The sequence below is a fragment of the Myotis brandtii genome, unplaced genomic scaffold (genome assembly GCF_000412655.1).
Source record: "Myotis brandtii unplaced genomic scaffold, ASM41265v1 scaffold1042, whole genome shotgun sequence".
Lineage (NCBI taxonomy): Eukaryota > Metazoa > Chordata > Mammalia > Chiroptera > Vespertilionidae > Myotis > Myotis brandtii.
Genome location: NW_005353506.1, coordinates 267,620 through 274,753, shown reverse-complemented (window position 1 = coordinate 274,753; position 7,134 = coordinate 267,620). Strand labels below are relative to the sequence as shown.

The following is a 7,134-nucleotide window of genomic DNA, read 5'->3' as shown; positions in this document are numbered from 1 at the left end:
ACACACACACCCAGTGGAACCACACCCGACTTTGAACACCATCTGAAAGTTCTGGGTGAAAGAGGAAACTCAAAATCCAGTTTCAAAATCAAATTAAGTGATTACTGTTTTGTGTTCGTGTGTGTGCGTGTGTGCGTGTGTGTGTGTGTGTGTGCGTGTGTGCACGCGCACTCCAGTGGGAGTCATTAAAGGTATAACCTGCGCCAATTATGGAGATAATTAGGTGTTGCTTTAAAACTCCAATTTGATTCATAAATGGCAATTATAAAGCTCAAATGCCAGAATGTTTTCTGGTAATAGATTTATGTGTTCATTGCAGTTCAGCAATGCACACTGCAGGATTCTGGTGACTCCGCTGGAAAATACCACAGGTCATTCTGGCCTGTTTTTCAGAATTCATGCAGATAAAACTGCAAAGCAACAAACTTTTGGTCCAGGGCACCAAGGCGGTGTTCAGATTCCACCGACCCGCCACCAAAACCTTCCCAGGTGAACCGCTCAAGGGCTATTATTGCGGTGTTAGTAACATGCAGAACTGAATGCTTACCTTTTAAGAGAGGTGAAGACAGCAAAGGCAAGCCAGACTTTGTTATTTAAGTAGTAATTTAAAAACCTCAGGGTGTTTTTTTTATTAATGTTTAGAGGACTTGAGGAGTACCAAACTCCAAAACCTTTGTGAAGATGGAAACATCTTGATACTATAGTGAACAGATGGGGTGGGGGGAGTAAAATTCTTTCCTCCGTTTTTTTTTTTTTTTGCGGGGGGGATGGGGTGCTGAAGGTTACCTGGCATTTTAAAAAAGTAGTTTAGAATCAAAAGGAGGGTTTATTCTAGCTTCTTTGTACAAACCTCTTTGAGGCAATATTTTGTTTACCTCATTTCAGTTAGTTCTGGCTGATGGCACATCAAGGTCGAGCTGCAGGACCCTTTGCTGCACAGCTCTCCTGCTGTGGGTTTTTTTTTTTAATTCTCTCGGTCACTGGAGGCTGTGGGTCCCTCCCAAGGAGCATTCCTTGGGCTCTGTGCCCTGGCAGACTAGCTGTGCTCCATGTTATCATCTTGCTCTCTGAGAGCCCTTTATTCAAGCCCAGCAAATGTCACCATTGTGAAGTGCCTGGAACCCTCAGGATGAGAAAAGCCATCTCAATCTGGGGGAAGACCTTCCTCCCACCTAAAATGCCGATCCCAGGGCAATGCTATCGGGACGCTTGCTGACTGACTCACTATGGAAAATGAGGGCAAGGCTGTGGTGTGGTGTGGCAGTGTGCTCTGCTGGTGACCACAGCAAATTCCTCAGGGCTGTGGTGACTTCCTCGGGGATGACTCCGGCCCTCCTCATCATCTCAGGGATTCCTTCTCTTTTCGAAACTGTGCCCACTCTGTGTTCTCAGGACTGTGCTATGCTCACTTGCTGTTGTAGCTCAGGCTGCTGTAACAAAACACCACAGACTGGGTGGCTTAAACAACAGACACTTATTTTTCATAGTTCTGGAGGCAGGAAGTTCAAGATCAAGGTGCAAGGCAGATTTGCTGTCTGATGAGGACCTGCTTCCTGGTTGGCAGTCGGCCGCCTTCACATGGAAGAGAGAGCAAGCTCTGTTCTCTCCCTTTTCTTATAAGGACATTTATCCCATCTTGGGGGCTCTACCATCCACATCTAAACCTATGTACCTCCCAAAGGCCCCACCTCCAAATACCATCACACTGGAGATTAGGTCTCCAACCTATGAATTTGCAAGGAGAAGAGGGACACAAACATTCATTCCCTAGCACTTGCCATATAGCACATGCGTGCTCATGCAGACACACACAGATATGCAATGTTCCATGTGTCTTTGCTATTAGACATTGCCATAGCTTGGGGTCGACTGTAGAGTATAGAAGAACGAAAGTTACAAAAGCTCTTTTACTCATTTATGTAGAATGTATGAGTCTTTTGAAAAAATTTAATTTCCTCCCAAGGTAAATTATACAGTGCCTAGCACAGTGCCGGAGCCAATGGGTAATAGTCACCACTGAGGGAAATCACTCTCTCTGAACTAACATCCTTGAGTATCATAACTAATCCTGCTGCATCTGCAACACAGGTTCTTACTTACCTTTTGGGAGTAAACAGTATGTAGATACAGCTTTCTTGGTGTATTTAGTTTTTGATTTGCTGTGAAAAGCTATCTCAGGAGTGTTTTTAAATTCTGGACTGGGAAGCTGCTTCAAACACTGCACGATGTAAGTTGTATATAAATAAGGACAGTGATACCGTCTGTAAGCCAGGCGTAAACACGACCAAATCTAAAGCACTAACAGTGATTTTGGAATTTGCAAGCTCGGGTGATGTCGGTTGAATTGGGTGATTTGAGCTGACGGACCAGCCACCCATGTGGAGAGGAGCTTAGTGGCGGCTTTAGGAGAGCTGGCTGGCCGGTGGCCACCCCAAGAGGACAGCTTCCGGCAGGACCGCCTGGATGGAATGTAAGGAAAGAGAAGATGGGTTAAATGAGGAGGCGAAAGGCATGGCAAAACCTAAAAGGCCCTGGTAATAAACATAATAATCAGTACTATGGTAAATGCTTTGATTCTTGTGCCTACTGGAACTTAACTTAATTGCTCTCATAGCATACTGCAAGATAGATTTGATCATTCATTTTGCAGGTGAGAAGTCTGAGATGCAGGCTATCAATTTGCTCGTGGTCGTATAACTAGTAGGAGAGGGAAGGAGGAGGCAAGAATTTGAATTGAGGCCTTTCTGACTCCAAACATACTTGTCTCTTTGGCCCAATGATAACATTTTACTTACTGTCAACCAACTCAATTCATAAATATTATTCAGGGCCCTACCGTGTTCCAGGAACTGAAAAGACAGGACAACTCGCAGATTCTGTTGTAAAGGAGCAGATTCCTAGAGGAGTTCAGCAGGTCCTTAGAATACCATGTGTACGTTATTCAGATGATGTAACAGTGATAAGAAGGGAGTTTGGTTTTCACCTGCACCCTAAATCCTTACTTTGAGAGTTAAACATTCTCACCTAGATTCCTTTCCGTTTCTTCAGAGGCAGCGTATCCAAAATTGGATGTAGCTCATCCCACACCCTAAAACCCACCAACCACAGCTATTTCCCCTCCCAACTTCCCTGTCTATTCAGGGCAGCACAGCAAACTAACAAGATTGGAAACTTTCACCATCACTGCCACTTCCTTACTTGGGGATCTTAGACCAATGAGTGTCCTACCCCATTGCTTCCTGTTGTGTTGCTGTCACTTATCCAAGCCTTTTATACCTCAATCTGCAACACTGTAATTGGCTTCCCTTCCTCTATGCTCTCCTTACCCCTACCAGTGTGTCTGTCTTCAAGCCACAACCCCCTTTTCTTAAAAAAAAAGATATATTTATTGATTTCGGAGAGGAAGGGAGAGGGAGAGAGAGTTAGAAACATCAATGGTGAGAGAGAATCATTGATTGACTGCCTCCTGCACGCTCCCTACTGGGGACCAAGCCCGCAACCCGGGGAACCAGAATCAAACCCGGAACCCTTCAGTTCACAGGCTGACACTCTATCCACTGAGCCAAACCGCAATCCCCTTTTCTTAATAATTGCATTGGTAAGATCCCCTGAAGATCCAAAGTGAACCAGTCATTCCCTCATTAAGCTCCACGAGGGCAGGGTTTTTTCTCTCTTTTGTTCACTATCCTATTTTCAGTGCCTAGAGAGAAACCTGATACATTGTTTTTAATGTATGGACTGATGCAGGAGTAGTCAGAGAGGAAGGGAGGGAGGGAAGAAAAGAGGGAGGGAAGGAGGGAGGAAGGGAGGGAGGCAACTAATATTTTCTAGTGCTTATTATGTTCAAGCGTTGTGCTAGTTACTTTGCATGTGACTTCATTTCATCTTTACAGGCTATTATGATCCACAAATTTTATTAACTTACTCAAAACACGTTTATTGAATATTGACACAAGCCAGACACTCTTCTAGACACTGGGAAAGGTCAACAAGGCAGGCTTAATGCATACACTCTCAGAATGTGTGCGCATGTGCGGCTCAGAGAGACAATACTCAAGTAAAAGAACAAAGTAGCTACAATTTGTAATAAAGATGATGAAGGAACCAGAGACTTTGCTGCAGCTGGAGGCTGAAGAGCATAGCTCAACTGTGGCCTTTGAAAGCCGTGCTAGGTATCACGTCCATCCTTATTTCCACTGCTGCCCACCAGACAGCAATTTCAGGGGGGGCCCTAAGCTTCTCTCTGGTCCACGAATACACCACATTTTCCCCGCCTCAGGTCCTTCCTCACATTCCATTCAACAGGTAGGTGTTTCCCATTTTCTGCACTGCCTGCCATGCTTCTCTGTATATACACTTTGCATGCCTCTGGGGAGCTCCCACGCTTGTGAAAAGATTAGAAACCACCGGCAGTGCTGTTATACCCAGCAGGACGTGGTGAGTGAGAGATCTGATGGAGACATGAAGGAAATATGGGAGGGTTTTGATGGAGACATGATCATGTCCATTTGAGGGAGATTAGAAAATGTAGTTTGGAGAGGTGGTATTTGGGGGCATGGGTATGATTTTTACAGCTTACCATGGTAGAGAAAGTATGGTTAAAACAGGTGAGACAGTATATGCAAAGATCACATAGATGACAGAGTTCCGGGCACATTCCGGCAGTAGCAAGAATCCCAGGGTGGCTGGACGATGGAGCAGCTGTAGGGGAGAGAGGGCATTGAACGCTAACATGGGACCATGCATTGGAGGACAAAATGCCAGAGAGAGGAGTATATAATTCATGTGGTGGGCAGTGGGAATTCACTGCCTTTGTGACCAGGAGAAAGGCATGCTTGTAGCTGCGTTTGAGGACGATGGTGCTGGCATGCTGGAGGAGGAGCGGGGGAGGCCAATTAGATGGCTGTTGGCAGTAGATCAGGTGAATGGGAAAAAGGAGGTGACCTTGGGGGATACAATGATGATGAAGGCTGTGAGGTTAGAGAGGACAGGCAAGTCACAGGGCTCTGAGCGAATGGACGCATTAGACACAAAAATAATGTCGGTGGGAAATTAATTTGAAGTGAAAGATAATTCATTGACATCCCTTTACCTGGAAGTGTTTTCCCTTCTCTAGTCTATATAAAGTCTAACTTTATGGGAAAGATGGGTAAAAGCTGAATAATGCAGTTTTACCCTTTACAGCAGTTCTAGTCTGTTGACATAAATGAATGTCGATTGCCTTATATTGTTCCTTACCTGGTGTGAGTGTGTTGGTCTGGTCTCCACAGGTAATGATAAATCAGAAACGTCCATTTCCTCTAAAACAGTTTTTTAAAGTTCAGAGAAAAAGAAGCTTAAAGACAAACTCCTAGAAATCTCTTTGAATCTTTTTCTTGGGAAAAAAGATCAGAATTTCCCATTGAACTATATGTAGTTTATAATTTCTTCAAAGTCTAATGCACAGTTTATGATTAAGGAAAAAGAAGGTAGAAAGTATGTAGAAGGAACAAAAGATGTTAATTAACATGTAGAGGGAAATCCTAGTGCCAAAAAAAAAATTCAAGTCAATTTTAGCCCAAGACATGAAGCTCCATTTTCAATGTTGGTTCACCTGATCCAAACAAACACAAACCAGTTATAAAAACTGGACCTTATTTGAAAGAGACCTAACCAATACCATCACAGTTTAGTGAGACTACCACAGAAAAGCATGCAGGTACCTGACCCTTGACCTTTAATGTTTTTGCCATTTTTTAGGATAAAGAGGAAGGTCCTGTTACTGGAGACATTTTGCCAAGTGCTTCGGCATCCTGGAAATTTGCTCTGCCTATTTGATGTCATCATCTGGTTCCCAAGTGGTGGCAGTTTTCTTCAGGAGATATTTGGGTAATGGGTCTAATGATAATAATGGTTTAATAGCACAGGTTTCTTTTAAAGAACGGAACAAATTAAAAAAATAATTTCTGGTTTGTATTTATGACAACCTGTGAAGTTAGAAAGGAAATATCGTTATCTGTATAGCCCAAATCTCTTTCCTGTGTATTTGGGAAAAATGAAAGAAGTCTGTCTCCCTTATCTCAAAACTGAGTAATGAATGGACCGATTTTCCCAACACTTTGGGGGCGCTTTAGTTCTGGTATACCACATTCATTTAGCCAGTGAAATGACATTCATTAGAATCTTGAATATTTAATTTACTTTTAAATATGTTCGATAAATTTGCAGTTTAAAATATACCCTATCAAACTTTGGTCTCCATGTATGCTGACAGAGATCATTGAAGAGGTTAGAAGTGAAAATCCAAAGACCAAGTATGAGAAAAACAATAAACACATAAATCAGAGTGACACTACGTGATGTCCTATGGCGGACAAAAAGCCCATGCTAATTGCAGAGGAGAGCTTTAAATGTGAGTGAGTGGCTTTTTAGATATGGATAGTTAATCTTTTCCTTGTAGGAAGCTATTTTTTTTTTTAAAGCAACTGACATATCACTTGGGACTAATTTATGTTATGGCTTTGGGAGCTAAAATGTGTTTTAAAATGATGTTCACATAAGGTTTAAAAAAATTGTTAGCTTTTATCAGTTGTAAGCTAATCCTGGATTCCCACCTGTATTCACATATACTAGACTTGAGACAAATTACATGAAATATATTATGTATTGTATTTAAATTATCTTTGCTTTTGCATTGCAGGCATAACTTTTTAAATGTGAAAATTCAGACACAGACATATGTGTACAGAGCAATGCAACTCTGAGCTCATGCTAAAACATCCCTGATGGCCTTGGGATAGTTCTGGAGGTGGGTGCCTAAGTAAGATGTGAATGTGGACTTGGACTGTCATGTAAGTCTCCTGTATTGGTGTGCTTGTCCTTGTGGATCCCAGGTACTATTGTGAAAATTATATAAGACTAGAGGCCCGGTGCACAAAAATTTGTGCACTCGGGGGGGAAGGAGGGTCCCTCAGCCCGGCCTGTGCCCTCTCACAGTCTGGGACCCCTAGGGAGATAACGACCTGCTGGCTTAGGCCTGCTCCTGGGTGGCAGAGGGCAGGCCCAATCCCTAGGTGCAGCCCCTGGTCAGGCTCAGAGCAGGGCTGATTGGGGAGTTGGGACGCCGCCCCCTGTCATGCACAGAGCAGGGCGGAT

The 7,134-nt window shown here is 43.4% G+C and overlaps 2 long non-coding RNA genes across 2 annotated transcripts in view; one reads left to right on the top strand and one right to left on the bottom strand.

Moving 5' to 3' along the window:
- Nucleotides 1–945: 945 nt before the first annotated feature.
- Nucleotides 946–2,211, bottom strand: LOC106725856. The gene is made up of 3 exons (XR_001361855.1): nt 2,101–2,211; nt 1,226–1,430; nt 946–1,123 (listed from the first exon to the last, which is right to left on the bottom strand). It is a non-coding gene; the product is annotated as an uncharacterized LOC106725856 (long non-coding RNA).
- Nucleotides 2,212–5,743: 3,532 nt separating this feature from the next.
- LOC106725854 overlaps nt 5,744–7,134 on the top strand; it is a 6,320-nt gene continuing 4,929 nt past the window's right edge. Inside the window, exons 1-3 of the long non-coding RNA XR_001361854.1 lie at nt 5,744–5,868; nt 6,208–6,395; nt 6,680–6,787. This is a non-coding gene — a long non-coding RNA (uncharacterized LOC106725854). The remainder of the gene's footprint in view (nt 5,869–6,207; nt 6,396–6,679; nt 6,788–7,134) is intronic.